Source organism: Leptosomus discolor, chromosome 1, assembly GCF_034619465.1.
Source record: "Leptosomus discolor isolate bLepDis1 chromosome 1, bLepDis1.hap2, whole genome shotgun sequence".
Classification (NCBI taxonomy): domain Eukaryota; kingdom Metazoa; phylum Chordata; class Aves; order Leptosomiformes; family Leptosomidae; genus Leptosomus; species Leptosomus discolor.
The window spans coordinates 159,329,348-159,344,080 of NC_141391.1; positions in this window are offsets into that span (position 1 = coordinate 159,329,348).

Sequence of the window (14,733 nt, forward strand, 5' to 3'; positions counted from 1 at the left end):
GGGCATCTCTTCTGCCACCCCATACCTGCCTCAAATCAGAGAAGGATTCTGTTACGGCATGCAACGCAACTAGGTCTGCGGGGACTCAGGCATGCAGGACCCTGCTTAAGTGGGTTTGTTATGTTCAAGAAAAAGACAGGTGGTGTTAAAGTTCACACATCCACATGCTCAAGGCAAGGCTCAGGCCATCCTAGAGAAAAAGCCATTCCCTCTCATCTGTGGGAGAAGCTGAGAACCTGCAGAACTTGTCGAAGTCACTTGCAGGTATTCAGTGTCCCTCAGGAGCTGGCTCTGTCTTAAAAATATTGCTGAAAGATGACATCCTGAAGCCTGCATTCACTAAAGCTGCCTCTGAAGTCAGTGGAATTTTTTTTTTTTGATGAATGAGAGTTACCTAAACTCAAAGACTTGAAGTTAGTTTGTTTGAAAAATTGTCTTTCATGTGAGTCTTTGTGAGTGCTTTACAGAAGTGAAGGGCCTGATGTTGCTTTCATCCTCTGGCCCAGAGATGTTGAAATATATAAGCATTTAAAAAGCTGCTTAGGATTTGTCGTAATATTTAATAAACTAGCTTGTAGAAAGTTAGCCTTGAAATAGCACTCGATATCTGAAACCCCATAGACGAGAACGTCACTAATTTTAGATGCCTGTAAGCACAACATTTACATCTCTAACTTGCAGCACTTCCAATCACGTCTTCCGTACATTTATAACAAAATTAATGTTTGTTATTTTTTAACTTGTTATTTATTTTGAGGTAAGGCCCGTTATCTTCAGTGGGTGAAAGCTGAGGCTGCCCGCTCTGACCAGATTATCACATTTCAGTAGAATTGCACCTGACCTACCATTTATAACTGGCCTCCAAGGGCAAAAAATAGCAAAGCTGAGTCTTCAGCTGTGAGTCAATGATCCGTGAGTTCAATGAGGCTGCTGCTGAAAACATAACAAATGTGGTGCCCAAAGCAGAAGGAAACCCGCAGAAGCTAATGGGCATTTGTCAGCTGCCTTCAGTGAGCCTAAGAACTTGGGAAGCAAGCTCAGTGTGGATAGGAAGTGGGTATTCCATTTCTTTTTGTTGCCATTAAACTGTAATTCTTTCAGCTTGGTTCAAGGCTTCTTGGATGGAACAGCCATGGATGGCCTAGCGTGTATTTATCTTAGACATAAGCAGGAGGCTCAAAATGTGGTATCTCATGTTCTCAAGTCAGTATCTCGGTAGATGATGTTTTTTGTGCTTTGCTTGGACTGCTTGTCACCAAAACACCCAGGAGATGTGGCAGCAACTTACAAGAGAGGTTGCATTGGCTGGATAAGTTAAATTCTCCAAACATCTTGTGGTTTTCAAGCTATGTCGTTTAGTTGGCTAAATCTGTCCACCTGATTGTATGTGATGTACTGGAACAGCAATTTTGATGTTTGTTTTCCTTTGGAGAGCCGTTTTTCATCCTTCTTCAGGCTTAGAGTTTTGTTCTTTCATCCTGCAGAGGTGATGACACTGTGCAAACAGGCATGCTTCGATTAGGCACAGGTTACTGTCTGCGTTGGATGGCACGCTAATGAAGAGGTCTCGGTAAGGGAAGAGGATTAGGTACAAGAATTTGAATGCCTAACCCCAGATCTTTGCCTTGGATTCCAGAGGCATAGTGTTCCCTATTTCCTGCTTCATTTGTTCTCCAACTCAGAGTTTCCATGAAATCGAAGGGGAGGGGAGGGCAGAAGACAGGGCAGGAGGAGAGGAGGAAGCAGCACCATCTCCCAGCCCTTGCTCTGCATCGCCTGCATTTAGCTCTGGTCTCTTCAGTGCTCACACAGAATGTTTGCTCAGTCTCGGTGCTCAGATATGGCCGTGGAGCTCTAGCACGTAGCTTTTCTTTGTCCTTATAAATATCTCCACAGCCGCAGCTGCAAGAGCAAATTTGCCTGAACCCGTTTGCGTGTGGTTAACTTTGGTCTTTCTACTTCCCATCATCTCTGCTGCTGTGTTTTCATTAAAACTTCCATTACTCGTCTTTGCCCAGCGCAGTGAGAGGCAATCTTGTTTCTTATTGCCTTTCTAAAGCAAACAAAGATGGGGAAAAAACTGTGAAATACCCAATCAGAAATAATTCATGGTTTAAAATAGGCCACATTAGAAAAAGGAGGTGCTCAGACACAAAAAAAAAAGAGCCACTTTAGAGAAAGCCAATGCTTTAGGAGGTTATTTTAATTAATTAAGGTCAAAGCCTTAACACCTTGTATGTTCTGGCAGGGACAGATTAACATGGTTCAAAACATGATGTTCAAGCCACAGGTTCAAGGGAGTCCAGCCTTACCCTTTCCCCTTCCCAGCAGTGGATAAATTGACTATCGCATAGCTTACTGCGTGAGAGGCTTTCAAATGAGCCTTTCCAAAGCCTGGTTTTCTCTGTTCCACATAGCTTTTAAAGAGCTCACAGCACATCTGCAGGCTGAGATTTGCTCCTGAGCATTGTCAAAAGCCCCCTGCACCCCAGCACTGGCTGTGCCTCGCTGGGGCAGAAGGTAGGAAGGAGCGCAGGAAGCCCCTGGAGCCTCATCAGAGTAAAAGCTGCTTCCGCAGCATCCAAGCAGTCACTTGATCAAATACGCTGCTTAACCTGCTCAAGCCTGGGTAGACCACCGAGAAATAGATTTAGGACAGTCGGTTCCATACCTTGGGAACTGATTTTTGCCTTGCAGTTACTGACCCAGTGACTAATTGGGCCATTTGGGGACGTGGTAAAATGTGCAGTCTTTCTTGAGTTGTGAGTTTATGTTTATCCATTGAAGAATACGAGGACTAAAGGAAAGTATTTGAGAGCTTTTTGACCTCATGTTCCTGGCTAAATTCCAATTAATACTAGAAAAACTCGACCTGTTTAAGACCCATCAGTACATTTTGACCAGTATGTTGCTTCCTGTGCATATTTCTCTGAGTGTTGCGGCTGCTGTACAGCCATATGTGCTGTACCAGTAGGGAAAATGCAGGTGCCTGAGCATTATGCATACAATAAATAACTAAATCCCACTCTCTGCAATGCAGGACATTCCTTGTACTGATCCCTTCAGCATTATGTGGAAGGTTGAATAATGCATCTCTGCTGTTTACAGTCCCAAGATAAGGTCAATGCTCTTTTTTCCCCTGACTCTCTCTTCACTCTTGCAACTACCACACAGCAGAGGGATCTTGATCCTGCATTTTTTGAATCATAATATAATGAAGAGTAACAGGAAAAAAAAGCAGGAAATACAACATGCTGTCTCTCGCGCAAACACACCCCTCCAGTAACAGGTGGGCTGCTAGAGTGTCCTTCAGTCCTGCTCATCTGAAAGCTTGTGGTAATGCCATTTGTGCATTAGTTATCCTCAGAGCAGGCTTTTGATTAGGTTGAAGTCTGGAAAGCATCTTAAGTCATTCATGACAGATGTGGCATTGTAAAATGGTTTGTTCTATGTCATCCAAGTTGTGCATTTTCTGCTTCTTTGTGGTTTTTTGGTGTTGTGTTGTTGGTTTGTTTTTTTTTTTAATTGGGAAGAAAAGGTTAAGCATATGCAATACTTTGGATTTTCTGTCCATAGTTACCTTTGTGTGTTTGTATGTTCAAGAGAGAGAGATGGACAGTAAATAGATCTACGGGATATGTTATGAGGCGTGAAATCATGTTTCTAATGAGATTTTTTGTTAATGGCAGTCAGCCTTCCTGGATGCTAAGCATTAATGCAATATCCATTAGTGCAGCTAAACCTCCCTCCACTCCACTTTTCCAAATGGGTTTCACTTTGTACCTAGTTTAGCATTTATATTTGATACAAGGTTCAAGAAGTAATCTACACGTTAAATGAAGGATATATGAATGTTCTAAGAAAAATACAAGTTAAGATTCTACTATAACATCATTCACAAACCAAACATGAAAACATGATTAAATTTGCCACATTAAGTATCACTGGAAGCCTTTTCATCAATTTTTCTACTCTGTGGATTAGGTCTGTTTTCCGTCTCTCATACTATGTCACCTCTGAAGTCTTTGCATATCTTGCACTTCCCAAGCTGAATGCATATCTGTAATTAGAAAGCATGATCTTGATTTTTAAATGGGGAAGTGATCCTTCCTATGTCATCCACTTCTGAAGGGCGGGTTTTGTATCTTTATGTTTACCATGGAAAACAACAGCTGAACAGGGAAATCTCAGTGCAAGCATCCTGAAAAGAGAGAAGAGGTAGCACTGTCTGTGGGACAACTGTTTGCTTCCTTCCTCCCTCTTCACTTCCACTTCTTCTTGTCCCTGAGATGTCTTTGAACTTAAAGCTAAAAAAGTAAAAAGAAAACAAAAGGATGTGCTAGAAATAAGATGATTTGTACAACAGTGCAGAGCCTTTGAGTTAATCTTGATTTTTTGCAGTTTTTAGGCAGACTCCTAATTTGTGTAATATAAACCCAGGAATGGTTATGATTGTTGTGCATTTATTGTGATTGTTAGGAATTTGGGTGGTTGGGTTTTTTTCTAGCAGAGTAGTTTTGTTTGCTGCCATTCATGATTGGGGTTTTACGGGAAGGTCGAACTTCACTTTTTAATGAGAAGCAAATGAAAGATCACATGACCCAACAGTAATCATCAACAAACATAGAGATAGAGTCCTCCATCCCACAGATGGAGGTGAAATACTGGTCCATGGGTTCACAGGCATGTTTGAGGTCATCTACAGTTAACAACACAGGTGAAACTTTCTTCCCCTTTGCTTATCCATTTATGATGGATAAAAACAAAATAGCAGAGAGTCACAAGTATAGACAATAGGATGGCAGATGTTTTCAATCAAGAAAGAGTGTAGCTAAGAAATACAAATGTTTCTGGAACCAAATATTTTTCCTCAGAAAGACAGACAGACATCTGTAGCTTGTTTGAAGATGTCAGTCTCTCAAGTCTGTTAGATGCTTTTGAAAAGTGCCTGTTTCGTGCTGTTAATGTTCCAGAGCAAACCGCTCCACCGAAGACACTAACTGAGGGCACTCTGAAATGAGGCAAAAGGGAATGCATTAAAATTAGAGGAGCTCAGCTATAATTTAAAGTGGCAGCTGTTGTCCGCTAAGTCCACAACTTGAACGTTACTTTAAAAGGTGTGCTTGTATTTAATTTCTTTTGATTTTTTTAATTACATTTTTTTAAACGAACATTATTTTCCCTTGAGTATAATGTATTCTGTCAGCAAAATCAGAAACCTTTACGTGTTCTATCACATAACCAGGTCTTTAGCATAAATGCTGGGAAAACTGAAAGCCTTTTCTCTGAGTGCAGCTTAGGTTATCTTAAATCCCATTCTGTCTGATGCTAATCCTTTTAAAATTTCCAATGCGATTATGATTCATTTGTCATTGCTAGATGTCATTTTGTTAACACTTTACAAAGTCAGGGCAGGATGCGAAACCAGCAAGTTGTTTTCTTTGTTATTGTATTGCTCTGAAAAAGAGAAAAACTAACCAGATCTTTGTTTCTAGTGTGAAATACTCCCCTTAGCTTGAGAGGACATGTGCAAAGCCTCTGCTCTGAATGCCTTGTTATAATCAAGTTACAAAATGGAGGAAAATGGTATTAGAGAAAGATTTTTGAGAAACCTAACTCCAGTGGTGCAGAACATACACTTGTTAATGTCTGCTCTCTCTCATGAAGTCAGTGGGAATCTTTAATGGGAGTTACTGCCGGGCTGTATGGTTTTTTAATGCACTAGCAGATATAATTTCCCATCCAGTCATCTGCACAGTTGTGGTTGGTACACCATAAAGGCTGAAGGCCAAATCCTGCTGTCATTGCACACAGCAGCCCTACTTCAGCAGGGATCATAAACATGTACTTATGTTACATGAGTTACTTGCACAATGTTGAGGTTTTTGCTGAAGAGAAATGGGAGAGGGTAGGCTTTCCTTCTGCTCGTTGGTCACAGCCTTTGCTTTTCCAATGACTTAATCAGAAGCATCGTATATTTACATGCTGTAGAATGTGGGCTGGGAAAGATTTTTATGAATTTAGACCTGCCTAAGAAAGCATCAACCATTCTAATTTTAGACAAGTTGCATTCCATATCCATCTGTTTAGTGGATCAGTCTGATGTTTACTGTTTAGTAAATTACATTTGGTCTTTTTTTTTAAGTTTCTTTGAGGGCAGCGCCTGCCGTCAGCTAGTGTAAAATAGTGCCAGGGACTTCCAGACGTACCCTTAGGGCCAAACTGTGCTAGCTTCACATACTAGAGTCCCATGAAAAGCAATGAAAGCTGAACTGGGCACATGAACTGCAAACCCACCGACGTCCAGTTACATGTCCTGGCTCATTTCATAGAGATTGATGACTTCCTGGGGAAAAAAAAAAAAAAAAAAAAAAAAAAAACCAAAACCCAAACCAAACACATGGTGCCAATTCACCCCAGTTAAAAATGTATTGAAGTCAAGGAAATTATATTAGACATGACTGCAGTCTGCCAAATCCAGTCCTGTGCATAGGCAGAACTCCAAGGGCAAGTAGCAGGAGTTGCCATTATGGAGTTTGCAGACCGAAGCCTACGTAAAGAACTATGACAAAATGTCAACTTTGTGTAAACTCTCCTGGTGGGTCTGGATAAAGGTTTTTAAGAAATCTTCGTTGGAACACACCAGAGAATAATAAACTTGCACCTTGATAGAATAGCTTTAGTTGTATATACTCTATGTAAATTTTAAACCAGAGGATACGCGTCATTCCTTGTACATACCTGACTAGAATGCTGGCAGTGCTGTGCACTGCTGTTTAGGAGATCCAGGTTCTCCAGTCTTAGATTTCCAACTGTAAAGGCTGCAGGAGACTGCTTGGGACCAGCCAAAACATAGGATGGATAGATGCTCACCACCCACTGCTTAGAAGTGAAGGAGCAGGAATTGGAACAGATGTTGGCTATGGAGAAGATTGTTTGCCTCCACCCCTGGCTAAAGGACAAGTGCCTCCTTCGCTGTCATCTCCAACAGAAGTGATTTATGGTCAAAGAGTGTGGAGAACATTCAGAGCCCTATTTAGATCCGTCTTTCATAGGGGTCTGAGCTTATAAGGAACCCACGCTTCTGGTGTAACATGGGAAGGTCCATGAAAAAGCAGTGTGTATATACATCTACCTATCTGTCTGTCTGTTATCTAATATCCCAGTGTTTCTGTATTGAATGGTTTCAGTAACCTGTAAACAAGTGATTGCTCCTGTTGTGTTACCGCTTTGAAATTCTTTGCATGCACTCTGGCATTTAATTCTTTAAGAAAAGAAATTATACATATTATATATATATATATATATTGTAGCTTGCAAAATATTCATGTTGAAGAGCCATGTTTTGTGCAAATTGTACATTTATGTTGTGAGCAATATTGCGATATGAACTTTTATTAGTTGTTGGCATTAAAACATGTTTTTATTGATAGTAAATTGGTCACATTATTTTTGAGTGTAGGTACGTATCCCAAGCTTTCAAACTCAGGCATTAGATCAACTACTGAAGGAGACTTTCTCTGTGCGGTAGAAGTAGCACAGGCTTTGAGTAAATAGGCAGGTATGCAGGTCCCATTCTGTTTAATGTAAGTTGCAAGGCTGATTCTTCATGCAGTCCTTCAGGCCAATACTTCTCTTTTGTCAGTGCTGGAATTCGTGTTTGGTATGAGGATGCTGTTGCCCTCATCTATAATAGAACTAAAACCCCAACCTTGCAAAACGAAGTGCTTAACTCCTACTGCCCTCTGTCTCCGCAGGTGCTTCAATATAAATACAATGAGGACTTAAGAAACTTCCAATTTCCTGCCAGATAGCCAATGTTCTGTTTTCAAATGTTCATGCTACATAGTTTTCAATTTAGGGGCTAGATAAAAGTGTAATACCACTATGGCTTTAGGAAAGCTACAGTGTTTGGAGTTTGACCTTGAAACTTTTACCTGATTTCTGAACATCATTAGTGGTATTGTTTGCTCAATGTTTACCTCTGAGAAATGTATGCTATTGATTTAAATGTTTAATATATTGACTGCCTTTTTTGTATATTTGTTATCATAAAGGTTTGGTTTAAATGCTAACAATTGTGGTCTATTTTCAGACTTTAAATAACATACGGTTCTGTATTTGGAAGGCAAACTTATTAATGAATATAGCAATTTGGTATTTTATTCCTATTTTATACAGCTGCCCCCATAGGTTATTATCGGATGGCAATGAATATTGCTGAACAGCAGGTGGAACTCCTTTGAGCGTGTTTATGAGCCATCTCTGTTCAATAAAAATTCCATTGTTTTCTAGTCTAGGAAATGGCTGCTGTCAGTGGTTTTTTGTTGTGTCTTGTTGTTGTTCTCCTCTTCAGGTGTTTCTCAATATACTTCAGACAGCAGCAGGACTGGACTTCTCCCAGGAACCATCTCCCAGAAAACACATGCTTGGGATTGTACATCTGGAAGTCCTGCTGCTGTTTCCCCCGTACGCTGCTCTCAGTATGGTTGATGTGTGTGTGAAGAAGTGTCACAGGGTCTATTCTGAAAAGCTTTTTTCTGAGCCCTGATCTGGCAAAAAATGGGCACATATGACCCAGGAATGGAGCTCTGTGGTGCTTAAAATTAAGCATCTGCAAATGTGTTGTAGCCAGATGGTTTGGATGCATGAAGACCTGAAAGGCTGGAGGCTTGCCTCCTGACACAACATTGCTGCAAGTGCATACAAATAAGTTGCAAATGGGTATCCCAAAGAGAAGTCAGAAGTAAATAGAGGGAACTGATTAACTTTGGTATGAGTGTAAAAGTCGGGCTTTGACAAGTATTTTTATTTTAGGGGTTTATTTTTACTTTTTAATTTTTAAATTAATTTACAATGTTTTCTGTTTCGTACATTTTAGTGGATTTGGAGTCAAGTCCTTTCTTCATAATGTACTGGATTATTAGGAAACAGGTTGGTTCAGGAAGCAAAATGTGGTAACATCCTTTCAAGTGCGGTCTATGTGTGAGTCGTGGGAGTGAGACAGTGCTCGCACCAGACTGGGTGACTGTCCAGACCAGGATCATGGTTCTGTCAGGTGCCTTTGGGCTCTGCAAGCTCGGCTGTCCAGGAGCAGAGTTTGAAAAGCAGCTCATAGGGAACCCTGCAGTTGCCAAAATTTTGTAAGAGATGTGGGCCCCCTTGCCTGCCTCCCCAGGATCCAGAAAAAAACAAAGCAAGCTTCACGTGTAGTGAACTGGGCTGATCTGTCTCCTTTCCCAACCAGTGATATTGCAACAATTTAAAAACATTATTTCTGGGCATCTGAGTCGACTGCTCACTGAGAAAAACAAGGTAGTTCAGCTGTCCTCTGGATTCTGTGTAAACTCAGCTATGCTTTTGCTACATTCAGTTCCCATTTTTTTGAGGGTTTCTGGACAATCTTGACATGTATGGACTGAGGGCTATGGCACACGGTCACTGAGCTAATTAAGGTTTAGGACAGCCTTGCCCACTGCTCTGTTGTCTCCTCTACAGGGCAGAAAGGGGCAGCAATGTCTAAACCTCCACTGCTACATACTAGGGCTTACCTAGAGGAGTCTCAGGTTTTGTCCTGAGGCAAAAGCACTGTCAGAAGTGCTTGACGTAGGTCTGCTGGTGGAATCAGTAGCAGAGGCATCTGTGTAGCATAAAAAAGATAATTGTAAGTCTCAGTTTGACTGCCTAGAAAGCAACTGTAACATCTAAACCACTCAGAAATAATAGGGTTTTTTTTTAAACTGCATAGTGGCTTATATAGGCATATTTCTAGGTGTGTAGCAGTATCAGCCAAATTTTTTCCATGTCAACAGAGCCTTATATTTTAATGGACACTTCTGCAGTGGCTTTCATTTTGTCTAATGAATGTTTCAAGGAAAATGTTGTTCCGAAGTAGGTGTGTGGGCTGGCTATCTCTAAGCTTTGCTATGAAGATGTAAGACTACAAGGTAAATGACGTCTGAGAACCTGTGCACATATCCTGGCAGGCTGCCATCCCCAGCACAACCCTACTGCCTGGCTACCTTCCTAGAGTTTAGCAGCCCCTCTGCTCTACAAGCCCAGTGGCTTGTGTAAGAAGTTGGGGTCTTCTCCTGGAATAACAAATATTTCAGGCAACCAGTACTGAGCAATATACTTCGACACGGAGGAAACAAAGATGTGCCACCATTGAGACAAATACTGGCCCTAATGTCTCCCATCGCTCCCACGGTGCTGGAGGGGTGAGAGTTCTCAGGTGTCTTGGTGTGTCCAGCTGCCCTCAGAGGCATGATGGGAGCCCTGCCACACACGCGTGTGCCACTTCTCCCGGTGCTCACCCAAGTGTACGCTGACACTGTGGACCTCTGGTTGGCAAAGCCTGGAGCTGGAGGCCATAGTGACATCTGGGGAACGCACACAGACCCCACTTCCCGCCTGCTGTGAGAACAAGCGTTACGGGGCAGAACTCACATAACCTGGCTGAGTCCCAGCACATGGAGCACTGCCAGTTGTTTTTTTTCCCATACCCATATGTTTACTGACTTTCCTTTACTAGTAAATCCCTAGCATGTTGTATTGTTCTACGCTTCTTTTCAATTTCCTTCATTCTCTCTGTGTAAGTTGGCCAAGAATGGCTTGCGAGGTCCTTGACTGTGTCCTACCTTCATGTGCATCTTGGTTCTTCCTCTGCCAGACGCTTCTTTTCCTCTCAACTCACTACTTCTGGATTTCTACCAATGCATTTAAAGTTGTTTTTCTCTATTTGCTGTATGTGTCAAACGTGACTGTTCTTCATATCCAGCCATCTTTTCTCCAGCTTGCTGAGAGGGCACTGACAATATTTCTTTCTCTTCCTTTATGTTGGTTCCAGCACTATCTGACAGCAGTCATTGCAGGGATGATGGGACTCTCACTCCCAAGCTCTCAGCACACATTTTTGTGGAAGCAGCTGCTCCATAAGTACACCTCTCTGCCCTGGTAACACATTCACTATATTCCAAGGATTTAATGTCTTTAATGCCTATCTCGTTCACATTGAGATCATTCTTCTTACTAGACACAGGTAAAAGATAAGTGACAGATCTAGTGTATTCCATAAAGTTAAGCAAAGAGCACCAAAAGCAACACCTAGGATCTGGGAGAATAAGCCTTAGCGCAAGAATGTTTTATCTTTTAAAGTGAGGAGGTTGGTGCTCTCCCAGAGAACTCCTTAAGGAGATCATGGATGAAAGAAAACCACAGCAGCCTTGTTTCAAGTACCTGAAAACTTAACTTTATGCCTAGCTATTGGTTCAAGAGTTCTTCCCTCCAGGCTATGTTGCTGTGTGCAAATAGGGTATGTAGTCTCCCTTGACAAGATGGTGCCCTACTGAGGTCTGATCTTCCTTTGGTTTCCTCCCACTATTCATGCTCTGTATTTCACAGGAACACACAGGGAATGCAAATAGAGAATCAAAAGGTAACCTTGAGGACTTTTATGGCTGCCCTTGGTGTTTCAAAGCCACTCCTAAGTACTCCTTTATTTCTTCCCTAAGTTAGAGAATTTCTTGATGTTGTGACTTTGCTTTTAGCTGTTCAGCATCTCTGGGACTGCAACACTAATATTTTGCAGCTCATTTGAGAAAAGAGAAATTTTTTTTTGAGTAAGATGCCATGCTAGTGTAACAGTCCCTTTCCCCTCTTCTGATCTGAAGAGGTCAGCTGAACCACAGCCATCAGCCTGCAGCATAACTTCTCTCAAAGCACATAAAATTCCCTTTGTTTCTTGCTTACAGCCTGCATGATTTGCAGTATGAACCTTTTCATGGCCTTGTAGTACCTTCCAGCTGTCATATTAGAAATGTTTACAGCGTCTCTGACAGTTTCATGTTTTGAGGTATATCAAGGTCCCTGCAGAGCCTTGGACACTGGAGCTCTTCAAGTTTTCAAAGAGTTATTGGAGAGCCTGCTGGCACCAGCTGCTTCAACATCACTCCTTCATCAACCAGCTCTCTTCCTTCTTCCACCCTTACTTAATGTGAAGAATAATACCATAGCTCTCTGGGCACCTTGTCACACCCCCTAAAAAAGAAGCTGTACAAAAACACACTTCCTGTTGATGGGAACTATCCGGCACTTGCATCCTCAGGTGAAAAGCAGTAGGTCAGGAGGCTCAAGTGCAGATTCAGAAACAGGGTCAATGTTTTAGTGCTTTTCACTTCAGACAGGCGTAAGTTTCTGACACCAGAATCAGTGACGAAACTGAAACAAAGAAAATCACTACTGTCAAGTCTTGCCTCACTTTGTGGAGGTCCATCAGGATAAAAAGAAACTCGGCTCTGCTCATCAGAGGATTAAGAAATGGGTCTAAGAGGGATTCCAGGCACAAAACAGCTCTGGAGGAGAAATACTGCTGTGCCTCATTGATTTCTGATGGGAGTGTATGTGTGTGTAATGAAGCCTTTACATTTTAGAAGCTCATTTTTAGTAAAGGCCCAAGGCCAGTCCAGAACAGACTGTGGCATGAGAATGTTTGACGACAATTCTTCGTGTCACAGACTTTTTATTTCCATAGGGTCTGAACTTGGTCCTTGCACCCTTCCTGAGACAGCCATTCGTGTGCTTGTCTCCTGTTGCACGTATCCATCTTCATGGACATTTCTTACACCTAGCAGAGATTGAAAGAGACTTCTGTCAGCTATACAGTCTTGTTCCTGATTAGGACAACTCTTTGAGTTCATCCCAAAATTCTTCCAGTGATTGTGTCAGAATTCAATCCAAATTAAAAAATGAACATCTGCTTGCTTTCCCAAGCCTCACACCTCTGTGGTTGAGTCATCTTTGGACACTACTTAGAAGACCATTTTTTTACTAGTGTGTTACGACCTATGAGTCGTCCTGCTGGTTCCTTGGGGTGAGTGGGCTGTACTGTGCTAGATCTCAGTTCCTATCAGTTACTATTTCAGATGTCTGCAGGGAGCTTCCTGCCTGGGGCACCACTCTTTCAACCCCATCTCTGTGATTGTCAAGGCACTGTGGAGCAATTATATATTTAACAGAACTGTCTTTCTTTTCTTAAGAAGACCCTGAGACCCAGCTCCACATCCCTAGCACATGTATGATGGAGAGAAGTATTGGAATCACTCAGCATTTATGGACTGAGTCTCAAAAGAGAAGAAAAATTTTTATTACTAACTGCAGGTCTCTACGCTGTAAAATCCATATGCACAGTTGCTACCTATTTTCCTTCCTTCCTCCTTCTTCAAGTCTCTTTTTTTTGGTACTTCTGTTGTTGAGCCTCACCACAGTACACTGCTATTTTGTGATTGTGTATATGGTGGGTGGGAAGGTAGAGCATGTGTGCCCCCTCTGGGTATTGCTTCGGTAAAAACAAGTCTGGCTCAAGCATTTGTTGTGCAAGCCTCCATGCTGTAAATGTACACATCTGCAAAAAAACCCAAACATATCCAGGAACCACAGCCACTGAAAAGTAATCTTGCTTTCCTGCTCTTGGCTGCATAACACTCCCCTCTGCCTGTCCTTTGGGAATAGCACTGCTTATACAAAACTTCCCTCAGAATCTGGAGGAAGACTGACAGTCAAACTGTAGTGTGGGAGGACAAGAAGGATTTCTTGAACACCATAAGAGAAGGTGACCAGCAAAGCAAATAGTAACAGGCCAGCAAAAAGGCAAGCATACCAAAATGCAAGGTTGGTAATTATCTAGACCCCAGGTAGGATGCCTGTGCTACAGGGTACTACAAGGAATAGCTAGAAAGATACAGCTATTGCCTTGCTATGTTTGTGTCTACGTTAAAACAAAATGCAACAAATGACTGAAATGAACAAGGTAGTAAAGAGGTAGTAATATTTTGATAAGTCCTTATTTCTCTCTCATGCCAGAACCACAGAAGAATCAGGATAAAAATAATGAAAATGCTACATTGGTGCTGTCTAGTGACATGTGGATGAAATAATGTAGCCATCCTATCTGCCAAGCTGAGGTTCGGTTGCCAAGTCCTTGAGCTTTACCACAAGAAATGCTCCTTCCCCTAACCTCAGCTTCCCATCTGTGTAATTTGCAGTTATCCCCCAAATTAAGATTTCAGTGATGGAAACAGCAGTGATTTCTACATTTTAGTAAAAGACTACCTTCCTGTATGTTCCAGCTGACATTTTATCCATTTTCTCCGATTTAATGAGTTATGTATAGAGTATAGAGTGCTGACATTTGGGAGGGCAAAAGCAGCACCTCCTGTGAAGATGCCAGTCCCTCACAACTTCCTGCAACTCCCTCTCGCCATTGACTCTGTGCACTGGTTTCTTTTCCTTGGATAAATTTTAGATATCAGTAACAAAACATTTTTTCTCAACCTTTAATTTTTGTGAATTGCTGCTGGGATATTTCAGAGCCAAAGTGGAAGTGAACATCAGCAGGGCAGGTCTCTCCCTGCAAGCAGAGGAAGCTGTGATCCAGTGCGGAAAGCAAAGGACTTGAAGAAACCGGAGCCAGCAGTGTGCCCAGGTGGCCAAAAAGTCGAACAGCACCCTGGCCTGTATCAACAATAGTGTGGCCAGCAGGAGTAGGGAAGTGATTGTCCCCCTGTTCTTGGCGCTGGTGAGGCCGCACCTCGAATCCTGTGTGCGGTTTTGGGCCCCTCACCACAAGAAGGACAAGGACACTGAGGCGCTGGAGCATGTCCAGAGAAGGGCAATGAAGCTGGTGAAGGGTCTGGAGAACAGGTCTGGTGAGGAGCGGCTGAGGGAACAGGGGTT